This window comes from Rattus norvegicus, chromosome 4 (genome assembly GCF_021556685.1).
Source record: "Rattus norvegicus strain SHRSP/BbbUtx chromosome 4, alternate assembly SHRSP_T2T, whole genome shotgun sequence".
Lineage (NCBI taxonomy): Eukaryota > Metazoa > Chordata > Mammalia > Rodentia > Muridae > Rattus > Rattus norvegicus.
The window spans coordinates 156,326,505-156,339,552 of record NC_141537.1 but is presented as its reverse complement, the minus strand read 5'-3'; the positions used below and the strand labels follow the sequence as shown (position 1 = coordinate 156,339,552).

Here is a 13,048-nt window from a genome sequence, read left to right as displayed (position 1 = left end):
GGAACTTCCCCTGCAGGTAACCCTTAAGAGCTGAGCATGAGAGGGAGCCGGCTAGGTCTTTCCTTTTGGGAGCTGTGAAGAGTAACAGTCCACAGCCGTTGGCCCTGAGGTGTGTCACCTCTGTCTAGCCTGGAGTAAATATGAGGATTTATATTTGTTGTCATTTTTTTTTCTTTTTTAAAGACAGGGTCTTAGTAACGCAGCCCTGGCTGGCCTGGATCTTGGATTCTGAGACCTGCCCTCTCTGCCTCCCAAATGCTGGGGTTAAAGGCACGTACCACTACCTAGGTATTGTCCTAGTTCTGCTATTACCTAACTTCATCATTGTTTCTTTGCTCGTATCAAGTTAGTCTGGCTCAGGCAGGCAGGGAATGCGTTATTTAGTCGAAGTTGATCTCAGACTTGGGATTCTCCTGCCTCAGCACCCTGAGCACTGGGACTAGAGGAGTAAACCACCACACCCAGCTAGCCTCCCTGTATAAAAGAAGGGTTACACTGTATATGACAGAGATATTTTTATCTGGTTATTATATTTAATCTATTATTAGTTGAAAGAGAATGTTGTAGGAGCCCAGAGGTGTGCTGTATTGAGTACATAAGCAATGATATCTGTGTAGCTCTTTTGAGAGCTCCGTTCTTGTCCAACCCTCCACCCCCTCCCCTCACCATGGGTGCTGTGTGAAAAACATCCCTTAAAACGCTCGACTGCACCTTCAGTTAAAAGTACAGTTGCTCGGGGCAGAGGGGGCAACACTTGCCCAACTTTCACGCTTCTCGGGTTCGTTCCTCCACCCTGTGAAAACTGTAGCTAAACACAAAAACAAAAATCAAAGGAAAGTATTTTTCCTGTAGGCTTGTGTCTCTAGTGGCCAGTGTGGGCCCATGTCTTGACGCTTGTTCCCTTTAACCTGGTCTCTGTCTCCTGTCCTGGCTTCATGGCTGCTGGGCAAACTGCATAGAGTGCTTTGCAGAGCAGAGGATGGGTCACTCTGTGCCCTCTGCCTCCAGTTTTATTGTTAGGGCTTCCTGTAATAATGTGCCGCGTGTGTGTGTATGTGTGTGTGTGTGTGTGTGTGTGTGTGTGTGTGTGTGTGTGTGTGCGCGCGCGCGCACGCGCGTGTGAGAGGGGGGGGCACTAATGCTCTTTATAAGAGTAAAGCTCTGATGAGATCTTCCCAGCTACTCCTACACACACACACACACACACACACACGCGCGCGCGCCTCCCTTCTTATTCTAACCTTGGCCACATAGCTTCATTCATAAGATTACTAATGTTTTCTGGAGGAAAGTAAGGCTGCAAATTGCTAAGGCCCTGGAGCCCCCAGCTGTGATGCCCCAGTGGAAACTGGATCCGTAGACTGGCCACATGCTCTTCTTATCTACCGTGCTCTCTCCGATGCTTGGAGCCCCTGAAAACACACCTGCACACACAGGCTCTCCTGAAACGCTGGCTCTTCGCCTGGCAAGGAGCGCTGGGAAAGATGTCACTGGCTGCCTCTTGGAACAAAGGCTTCCACTGTCGGCGTGGGGGAGGGAGGGGACAGGTATGCTCCCCGGTGGTCTGGGACACACAGCCAGGGCATTTTAGATTTCAGATTTTTCTTTTTCCTCAGCGAGTTCTTCCCTGGCACTTCTCACCTTTCTTCTACACTTTCACCCAGAAACAAGGAGAAAAAAAAAAGACCATACCCACCTCACACCTGCACTGCCCTTTGCCATTTGACTATTGCTGGGCCTTGTTCACAGACAAAACCTGCTCCACCTTGTCTGTGGTGATTGGTGGCTGATGATGTCATGGCATAAAACTCTTGGGTCTGTGGGAAGGCCCCAAGAAGAGGCATCCTGCTCCTTTGTTCCCTCCAATTGACTCCTCAGCTGAGGTGGGAAAGGTGGGGGCGGAACCCACTGCTTTCCCTTGACTTATCCACAGAGCCCTACCTCAATCGGGCATGCCTCAGATGTGGGAAGAGCTAAGAAGACATTGCGTGTAGTAAGAGTTCATCTGGTACACCCAGGAAATTTTGATCTGTCTAAGAGGAAGCAGGCCTTTTGAAAGAAGACAGTCCCCTGGTCCAAGAAAGAATAGGAAGAGATGTTTAGGAAAATAAACAATAGGGGTTGGGGATTTAGCTCAGTGGTAGAGCGCTTGCCTAGGAAGCGCAAGGCCCTGGGTTCGGTCCCCAGCTCCGGAAAAAAAAAAAAAAAAGGAAAATAAACAATAATCAGTAAAGTACCCTTTTTTACCCCTGGGGGTGTATAGAAGGGATATCAGGGCTTGGATAGCAGGCCTTGTGTATCCTAGGCAAGCACTGTATTGCCAAGTTACAACCTAAGCCCTCTTACATTTTGTTTTGAGACAGGGTCACCCTCGGGCTTTGAACTTGTGAGCCTTCCTATACCTCTAGGTCCCTTGTAAGTGCTGGAAGTCTCTTTTGCTGTCAGTGTCCACAGAGGTGAACTTTAGCATAGTACTGAGGGCATGATACACCTCCCATTTAAAAGGCCTCAGCAGCAGTCTGCTCAACCTCACTGGACCTGCTGTGGCACAGAAGGAACAGTTGGGCTCTCGTGACCTGCAGGGCAGGCCTACCCTGACTCTCTCAGAGCAGTGACCATAAGATCCTTCCAGACCGTTGGGCGGGTGGCCTGGGTTGATACTGCTGAATTACTGTCCCTCATCCCCATACTCTGTTCAGGATATCTGGAAACCAAGTCGGGGCCTGGTCTCTTCAGGGTTTTCTGTAGCATATAGCACTCATGGCTAGCCCCCAAAGCTCTTTTGTTCCCAGAGGTGTGCTGGTGACTGTTCACAGTCTCGGTGAGGTCTCCGATTGTTATCCCTTCATGATTGTGAATTAGCACTCATTTCCTCACTGCCGTTTCCATGGGGTGATTGGCAAAACCACCCACTCGGTCGGTCCAGCAGAAGATTCGAGTATATCTGTCAGGGCAGAGGACAGGACAGCAGTCCTTCCTAACCCTCAGGGCTGACTTGGCTATATTTGCCCTTCTTTGGGTGCCCACAACTTTGATTTGTTTTGTGGAAGACAGTCCGGAGGTGGCCTAGTAGCCACGCTCACCCATTGCATGGTCCTTCGCCCACATGGGTTATGTTGGTGCCGCCCTCCCTCGCAAACATACAATCACCCAGCTATCTTTGGATGTGTTGTGGTGAAGCGTCACCTCAAAAGAGACAGGATGGTACTGCTGGTTTACTTCTTCCTGAACAAAAACACTCAGACCCAAATCCTGTGCATCATTTTCTTGAATTCTTTGGCAGACTGCACAGCAGTTGTTAGGCAGCTCTCCTCGGTCACTGCTGATCTCTGCTTGGAGAAAGCAAAGATTTGCTGGGTGGGTGATGCCATGTATGCTGGTGGAGGCCACTGAAGGGTGCATGAGCTGAGCCTCCAGCCACTCAGCTGAGTGTGTGCTGTATCCTCTGACCCCTCCTCTAAGCCCGTTAGCTGTTAGAACCCCTAGACCTTGTCACCGCAGAGCTCCGGATTTGGCTGGGTCCTGATCACTAGAGTGTTTCTGCAGTGTATGATTCTAGCAAACTCCATGTCCAGCTAACTGAGTAGCCATGATCCTTCTTCCTTCACTCCTCACAGTGGACTTAACGCAGCAGAGGCTTGTGTACAGCACAGTGACACAGTGGGCGATAGCGGTCCTTCACCCCCGGGGCTTTGGTGAGGAGTGGAGGACACTGGGCTGTCATTTGTGACATGGGGTCAGCTGGCTCGGGAGTGGACAGGGCCTTTGGCTTGCACTGCATAGCTCACCTGTTTGGGTTAGATAGTTCTGGTGGACATCTGTCACCAGTCTGTCCTGTGGTGCAGGACTCACAGCCTCTCCTGCAGGTACTCTGCACACAGATCTAGAAAATGTCCATCGGTTGATGAGTACACTGACTGGTTCCTGCTCTGATTCCCTCAAGCTGCCACACTGGATTCATGCTTATACATCCTTGGGTTTATGTCATCCATCGCTGTCTTTCTTTATGATGGGTTTTCTTTTAGTCTTACACACACACACACACCCATCTCCTTCCTTTGAATGATCATGGAGCTAGTCTCTCCCTGCTCCCTTGCGGGGCATCTTGGAGGACCAGCTCTCTTTGTCCTACTGCACAAGTTCTTTCCAGGCATTGGAAATCATGCTTTCAAAGTTGTGTCCAGTTGGCCCAGGAAGAACAGGCATTAAAGTGGAAGCCGATTGGTACATTGGAAAAATCAGGCTTCAGCCTTCCAGTATCTGGAATGATAAAGACCAGAGGTCATTGCTGAGGGTCTGAGGCATATCTGACAGCCACATGGGACAGGTGGCTGTAGTACTGTGCTGTTAGGGGCAGACATATCTGGCCTGCATGAGGGACTCAGGTGACCGCTGTGTGTCATTGGTCCTAGTGCCGTTTGAATTGGGTACCCCTTGTGGCTTGAGTGGAGCATCTTCCTCTTCCTGCTGGTTGTCGTAGATAGGCACGTTTGTCGCAGAGGGCTGGGATTACCTCAGGTTAATACAAAGACCAGAGCCTTCCTTCCCAAGTTCCTTTGCAGACTGGAAAGGCCTTTCATTTTGGATTGTGAAAAGAAGTGTTGGCTGGCCCCTTCAGATGTGGTCGAGGTCATCCTGCAGAAGGAGACAGATGCGTTCTTTATACGAGGCTGAAGGTAGATCCTTGTCTTGTTCCCGGCTGTCATCATCACTCACAGGCTGGTTCTGCCCATGTGGAGACCCTGAGCCTAACTTGTAGTCCGGTCCACACTGGGTTTGGCGACTCTGGCCCCCTACTGAAAGAGATGCTGTCCTCTGAACTATAGGACACTTCACTCGGGGAACAAAGAGCTCAGCAGGCTAGGAGCATGGCTCCCACTTGACCGTTTCTCAGGATCACACCCCTGGCTCTGCTCAGAAGCCAAACCCAATTGGGCCCCCAGCTGTCTGAAGATCATAGGCCAAGCGGTGCTGGGTCAGTTCCTCCTCGGTGTGTAGAGTCTTAGTGTGGCTCCTTTATGCGTGCTTCTGGCTGTCCCCTAGTTGGGTTTGGGTCACTTAGACGGTGCCCACCTTTCATGTGGTTGTGTAAGTTGTGTTCCATTAAAGTATGCAATTCGTGGCTTTAAGAAATATTTTAGGGGGCTGGAGAGATGGCTCAGTGGTTAAGAGCACTGACTGCTCTTCCACAGGTCCTGAGTTCAAATCCCAGCAACCACATGGTGGCTCACAACCATTTGTAATGAGATCCGATGCCCTCCTCTGGTGTGTCTGAAGACAGTGACAGTGTACTCGTCATATATAAAATGAATAAATAAAATCTTTTAAAAAAAAAGAAATATTTTAGGTCATGTGTGAATACATGTGTGTCTTTATGTGGTGCACGCATGCAGGTGCCCGTAGAAACCAGAAGAAGGATAGGGTTCCCCCAGAGCCGGAATTACAGAGCCAACCAGTGGGACTGCTATAGAACAGAGCACAAGCTTTTAACCAATGAGCCGTCTTTCCCATAACAAACAGGAAGCGTCAGGGGAGCCATGCCTGTGAAATCTTAGGGATGGAGAACTTTTTAGTGGTATCGGCTCTTCTGTAGCTGTTGGGGGAGTTGGGAAATTGGGTCTTTAGAAGGAGAGGTTAGAGGAGGTCTTCGTCTATGGGAGACATCGCCCTGGGTGTGGTTTTGAAGTTTTGTTGTTTGTGTTTGGCCTTTAAATAAGTGGAGTTAGGCAGTTTGATCCTTTTGTGTCTGTCTTCTGTCATGGGACATGAATCTGTGTACTTCATCTGTGTTGCTATGTCGGAGTGCACTGGGTCCTCTGTGCCTGGACCCATGAGTTCTACCTCAGTCCCGACAGGCAGAGCCTTAGTCCTTCCCTATTCCCTAAACAATGCAGTACGGTACTGAGTACGCACAGACTTAGTCATTATTCCTTAAACAATACACTGTAGCAACCGTTTGCATGATGTAAACATTGTATTGTGCTATAAGTTGTCTAGAGATGATTTAAAATATATGTGGTGTAGTTGAGGCTCGAGCCCAACTGATAGAATGGTTGTCCAGCATGCAGGCGGTCCTTTATGTGGTCACCACCATATAAACTGACTGTGGTGGTACCTGAGGAGGTAGAGGCAGGAGAATGACAAGTTCAAGGTTATCTCATCTACACAGACAGTTGGCAGTTTGTGGCCTAGGCTGTGTTAGGCCTTGTCTCAAATTGAACAAATGAATGGATGGATAGATGAATAATGGATAAATGAATGAATGAATGAATGAATGAATGAATGAGAACCTGAGAGGCTTTGCATATCTGGCTGTTGTTTCATGGGGCAGAAGGAACTCAGGTAGTATGGGCTTTGGCATAGGAAGGTAAGTAACCTTGTTACCAGACTTAGGTGACTACCAAAAAAAGAGTTAACCTTCTTTTTCCTTTTCTTTTCTCCTGTATAGCACTCTGCTGTACGGCATATGTAGGGTTGCTGCTGTTATTTGGGTTGTTTCCAGCTCCAGAGCATTGGAAGCAAAGCTGATACGCACACTCCTGTGCTAGCCTCTTGGCCAGCATGGACCTAATTTTCTCCTCTCCCTCTCTGCCCCATGGTACAATATTTGCCCTCTCTTAGGTGGTTTTTTTCCTTTGTTTGTTTTGTTGTTGTTCTTGTTATTGGCGTTTTTAAGGGTTTTATTTTTGTTTTGTTTTGTTTTGTTTTCAAGACAGTGTTTTGTTAATGTGACCACGGGCCAGATACTCACTCTGAGTTTGTCTCAGCCACCTGCGTGCTGGGATCACAGGCCTGTGCCGCCATGCCTGTTGCCTGTATGGACAAGAATGGAATTGCAGTTTTAGGTGAGTGTATGGTTAGCCTCCGGGGTCACTGCTCAGCAGTTTCCCAAGGTGGTTCTAGCGCCCAGTGCCGGAGTGTTCCGGCTGTTCCCTGTCCCTACCTGCTCTTGGTATTGTCAGTCTTGACTTTTTAGTCAGTTTTACAAATGTGTAATAGTGTCTCATGCTGCTGACTGACATTTCGTGGTGACTAATTGTTGAGTATTGATTGTTCGTGTGTGTTGATGGTTTAACATTTTCACGTCTTTAGCCCGTTTTCTACTTGTACGGACATAACCTTAACAGCTTCGTTCAGCTACCAAAAGGTGCTCATTGCGGCGGGATGAAGGGATAACCGGGATGCAGTGTTGGCCATGGTGGAATATTACTTAGTCACAAAAAGGGGATGGATGAAAGAAAACATACCAAGTCAAAGGAACCACGACAAAGGACAAATACAGGAGCTGGGGAGACTGCTCATCAGTTAAGGACGCCCACTGACCTTGCAGAGGACCCGAATTTGGTTCCTTGTACCCAGTTCTGGTGGCTCACAGCCACCTCAAACTCTAGGAAGGTTTGATGCATACCTACACATAGATACATACAAGTACTCACAATTAAAAATATTATTTTTAAAGGACAAATAATTCCACATACTGGCCGTACCTAGAATTGTCACATTCATGGAAACAGGAAGCAGAACAGAGATCTCTGTGTGCTCTAGAGTAGAAGGGAGTAGAAGCTACTGTTTGTTCCTTGGGAACATAGGTTCTAGTGGGGATTGTGAAAAGTTCTGGAAATAGGTGTTAGTCATACATGCGATGTGGCCCCAGATGTGCACTTAAAACTGGCTAAAATGATAGCTTTCATGTTAAATCGTTCTTATCACAAAAGGCAAGCAAACCCAACAGTCACCCACAGGCAAAGCCTGCATTGCCAGAGCCCGGGGAGGAGGTGGTTGAGGTAGTGAGGCTGGAAGGTGGGAGGGGTCTGGGAGAGATGCGGGAATTGTGACTAGGAATGTGTCTGCTTCCTCACAGTGCTCAGTGCGGGCACAGAGGCAGCTCTCAGCTTCCAGACTGGCCTGATGGATGTTGCTGGGGATACAAAGGAAGCTAGACTCTGGCAGACGTTACCTATCCTGAGTGTGACCAGAGACGTCCACAGCAGATCTGGAGAGAGCCTAGCTGGGATGTTCAGCAGCAGAATCCCCTGTCTACTGCCACTGTGGAAACTGTGGTGGCAGTGGCGAAAGCTTCCTTTTCCTCCTGCTTTTCTTCCTACTCCCCTTTTAAATTTTACTTATTTCATGCATATGGATGTTTTGCCTCCATGTATTTCTGAGTATGTGTGCCTGGTGTCCATGGAGACCAGAAGGTAGCATCAGATCCCCTGTAACTGCAGTTACAGATGGTTTTGAATCCATGGAAGTGCATGGAATTGACCCCTGGTCCTCTGGTAGAGCCATCGGTGTTGTTAACCACTGAGCTATCTCTCTGCTACCCACCGTGGCCTCTTGGTTGACATTAATGGAGTCTGGAAACTCCTTTTCATGTGCACACAGGAGAGCACAGGCCTCAAGTGAGGGGGCTGATGGGTGACTCTGCGACTTGGTCTTCACATCTCAGCCATTGGCTGTACCTCAGGTCTGTCTGTCAGTCTGTTCAGAGTCATTGATGTCACTGTCCTTGCTGTTTTTGCTTACACTTGTACATGAAGTCAAACCGAGGGCTTGGACCAAAGTCAATCTCAAGATACAAGACACCCAGAAGGCCCCGCGGCCGTGGGGGTGATCAGCTAATATACCCGTGCCTCATGCATGGGAAAGTTCAAAGCATTTCCCCCATAAATTTCATTGTGTTTCTTTCACCAGTTATTTAGCAGATTATGGGGTTGGGGTCTCGCAGCCTGTCGCTCTCTGCTGTGCCTGTGAAAGTGTGCAGCTGTTGGGAGGAAGGGACGGGCCCCATTTGAGGCCTTCACTGGCCGCCATGTGTTTGGTACCTTGGCTCTAATTAATACTAAGAGTCTCTCGTGGCGGAGAGATTTGTGCAACACTCGGGTTGTGGAGGAGGGGTGCAGGAAGGCCGAAGTAGACAGAATTCTGCTTCTCGTTTTCCTTTTGAGAGAAGATCCCATTGCACAGCCCAGGTTGTTCTTGAACTCATACTAGTTGTGCCTCAGCTGCCGCAGTGCTGGGTTACAGGTGTGTAGCACTTAGCCCAGGTGAAGGAAATCTTTTTTTTTTTTTTTTAAATCTGAGGTAACTCATGTTAGAGACTGCCAAGCCTGATGGCCCAGGTTCGGTCCCCCGAATGCACACGGGGAAGAACTGGATCCTGCAACTTGTCCTTGATCTGTCCTGTGGCCTGAGAGTAAGGCATTCCGGTGCTGTGGGACTGGCGGCCAGTTACCTGATTTGTAGCTTGTTTAGATCCCACATCTCTTTATCGCCATTGTCTCTGTTTGGAGCCCATTACTCTGTGGATACTAAGTAGCGGCCGGTGTGCAGGACATTTGGTTAAACTGAATTCTCATAGGTAGACCTCTCTCAGTCAGAGGGCATGTTTCTCCCCGTAGGTGCAGTGATCTGGGCTGTCTTACATGTTCCTGTACGACAGGTCCTCCTTCCACTGCTGATCCAGATGATTGTCACCCCAGTGACATCTGTTTCCTGCCATCACCCCAGAGGTCCCAGTAGCTCACAGGGGTGAGAATAACAACGGGGCCCTGGAGTCTGCTCGCCACTCCCTTTCTCTGTGGAGCCATAGCTCCCTCAATGGCAAAGCTGCATCGTTGCCCACACACTCCTGTCACTTGCAGAATCTCAGGGCAGAAGCCAGAATGATGAGAGGCAGGCATAGTCTGATGGGCTGCGCTTTCTCCTCTGTCAACCTGTGGTGATGACTCCTGGACTCCGGTCCCATGCTACTAGGTCCTCTGGGGCTTTGTGAGGCATCTTGGGAAACACGAGGTCACTTAAGACCTTTGACAATAACTCCCTATGGCAATCCTCTTTATATGTGGGTCAAGTGTCGAGCTGAACGGAATGCACCTTCTTTTCCCCAAGTGAGAATCTGAAGGCGCCTGTTAAATCCGCACCTGAACTGGGTTAGGCACACTCAGGCCTGCTAGCCTGTTCCCGGAACACTTTTCCAGCTGTGGTCCTTGGTGCAGGCATGGATGCTCAGGCTTAGGAGCTCGTGGGAGGGCAAGGGGTGAGGAGGACTTCTTGGGGAGTAAGACGTGCACAGGCCACAACAGCTGAGAGGGCGTCACAGCAGTAAGCGACACTTCCTGACATCCTCGTCCCGTCCCAGAACGCATGTGCGCTCCTAGACTTTAAATTTTAGTCCGTGGGGCAAGAGTGTTTGCCCTGTGAATCAGAGCCAGCCGTGATCCTGCTACAGTAAGTTAGAGTTTCAGAAGAGCAGGTGGAGTCACCTCAAACAGCCTCTGGCCATCTGCGTTGGCATTTTAGGACATGGCAGATACAGAATGTAACCTGTTGACTCTTCAGGGTCTATGCTGTCTAATCTCATTGGTAGTGAAGTGCAATCTTCTGGAGAAACTTGAGAGGTTATCTGGCTTTCAGCCCAGAACGGTTGGAATTTTAGAACTGAAAGAGCTCATGGCGGTTGACTTTTGGCAACTGGATTTTAAGAGAAAAGAAGTAAAAATTTAGGCTGTACTTCAACGTTGTCCTAGGGGGCTTATCTTCTAATAGGGTCCCTGGAAGGAAGGGAAAGGTTGTGGGCTATGCGTTTGACAGACCTGGCCACGGCAAGCCAGGGGTGTTGCTGTGGGAGTGAGATCAGCAGTATGAGAGCCTCCTAGGAGTGAGAAGAGTGGGAGCCAGTTGGCCCGGACAAGCACTCGGTGAACAGGACACTTCTGCTTCACTGTGAAGTCATGTCTAAATCCAGTACCTTTCTTCTAATTGGAAGGGAGAATAGGATTCAGGCTAGCCCTCCAGTTCTACTTGTGCTTTGGAAAGAACAACTGAGACTTTCTCTATGCAGACAAAGTGTGTGTGTGTGTGCGTGCTCGAGTGCTCAATGACAGAAGGCTGGGAATCCAATCTTTGCTATAGCTAGAGTTGGGTTAATTCCTTGCAAGCTGCGGGTGTCACAGAAGACACACATGACTTTGCTGAGGAGCAGAGGCTAGCTCCTTGCTGCTGCCTCCCCCCCCCCCCCCCCCCCGCCAACTTTATCTTTCTCTGGCCCTTCCTTCCCAGAAGTCTGCTTGACTGGCTTTTTCCTGCTTCATCCTTTGCATCTCTAAGAAGCCTGTAGAACACCTGGCTAGGCCTCTCCGTAGCCCTAGTGTCCGAGAAAGGTAGATACTGTCCTGATCCGTCAGTTGAAAACAATGGTCATTTTCATAGTTAGGGAACATCCAGAGATGCCTCGAGGAGCTCGGCTTTGGCCACTTCCCTGTCCTCTAAATCAAGTTAATAGCAAGTCGATCACCATGGGGGATGCTCTTCCTCCTTTGTGACATTTGACACAAAAGCCTTTCACTTTCCTCTTCTTCCTTTCTGGTACCACTCTGGCCAACATCAGCTTTTCCACCCCTGGGAAAGGAGACACTGAGGGAGATGTGACAGGCTGCCCTCCCACTCCTGGGAGTATGGGAGTCGGGGAGTGTGGAGGTGGGGCATGTCTTAGTGTAAAGTCTAGGACCCTGAGCAAGGGTCCCTGGTAAGCAAGGAGGAGTGTGCATTTGGCCGAGGACCACCAACACAGGTGTGAGGTGTATCCCAGAAAATGTGACCAAAGAAAACTGTACCCTTAGAAGCACAGGACATACCACTGGTGCTGGGTCTTGACGGGGCTTTGAACTTCGCTAAGAATCCAGTGTTGCCTGAAGTCCACGGGGAACAGAGATGCGGTAATACTGAACACTCTGGCATTATGTGGTGCTGGATTGGAGAAAGTTAGGGCTAAAGTGTTGCTCCAGTAATCCACATTAGCAGTCCTGAGGGCTTCACCAACGGGGGGTGGGGGTGGGGAGACAGAGAGAGACAGAGAGAGACAGAGAGACAGACACCATGGAGGTCCTGGAGAACACGAGCAGGTCGGGTTGATGGGAGGGAGAGCAGAGGTAACTGTTTCCTCTCAGTGGGTGGCATTTGGCTCTGTGAGTAGGAAGCTGTGCATGACAGAGAATAGAGATATTCACTTTGGAACTTCTCTGTATGGGTGCCTGCTGCAGGGTATCTACGTAGCCACCCTTTAAAGTATTTGGTTCTCAGGAGCATAGTCAGAAGGTTCAAACTCAAGTTCGTGCGGTTTTATGGAGAGAAGATGATGAAGGGATTCAGGCCATCGGAGACTGGACCCTGAGAGCAGTACTGTGCAGAGAGAGGCAGGAGGCATTCCCCGCCTCAGAGCAGGGGCGGGAGTTTCCAGGAAAAGCCATAGAGAGGGCACCAGGGAGATAATGACTGAGTCTTTCTCAGAAAGCCACTGTGGGCCTCAGCAGAGTGGCGGAGACAGAAGCCAGATTGCATAGGCAGTGATGAGATGAATAGAATAGGGTCCTTGGGGGTGTGGTGGCAAGAGCTGGTGACAAGAACAGCTTTGGTAACCTAATCTCAGGAGGCCCAGGGGTGGGGAGGGAGAGGCCAGTGGCCCAGAGGGGTGCAGGATAAAGGGAACCCTGCCATGTCAGTAGCTGAGAAGGAAACCGGCAGAGAGGAGGTTTAGAATGTGTGATGGCTGGGTGCTATTGATGGTTGCACATTACTTGAGTGTTTTTAATCAGAGGAAGTTGGGGGAAACGTATGGTAGAGATGAACACGTGTCCAGGAGACTAGATGGACGAACTCTCCATTTTAGAGTCTTCTCTGAGACAGGAGTGGGGTCTGGAGGGCAGGAAGCCCTGAGCTCACTTCCCCCAAAAGAAAGACCACAATACTTGTGTATAAGAGGTGAGCTCAGTGGACGATGGGGTGGGGTGGCGTGTGGATTGGGGGCAGGGGGGGCGATGGATCACTTGAGAACTAGAAGCCAAGTCAGGAGAAGCTGGGGTCCTAGGCAAGGATGACAGGGTAGCATCAAGACCACACCAGTGATCAGAGATAGTGGACCCGTGGCCTCTTCCCTCAGCACTGCTGGGAGTTCGAGGCACTAATTACACATAGTTGTTTGGTCTTATGTCGGTTCTCTTGGGAAGCTGAGGACCAGGCCCAGTACAGGTTTTCTGCCTCATTTTCCACC

General features: G+C 49.7%; 1 protein-coding gene across 52 annotated transcripts in view; it reads left to right on the top strand.

Annotated features, from left to right (window-relative positions):
- Positions 1 to 13,048, top strand: part of Mical3 (microtubule associated monooxygenase, calponin and LIM domain containing 3) — a 199,387-nt gene that overhangs the window by 64,005 nt on the left and 122,334 nt on the right. Inside the window, exon 1 of one of the 52 annotated variants that reach the window (XM_087658197.1) lies at positions 6,717 to 6,845. The gene's annotated coding sequence lies outside the window, so the exon portion shown is untranslated. 52 annotated transcript variants of the gene reach the window in all.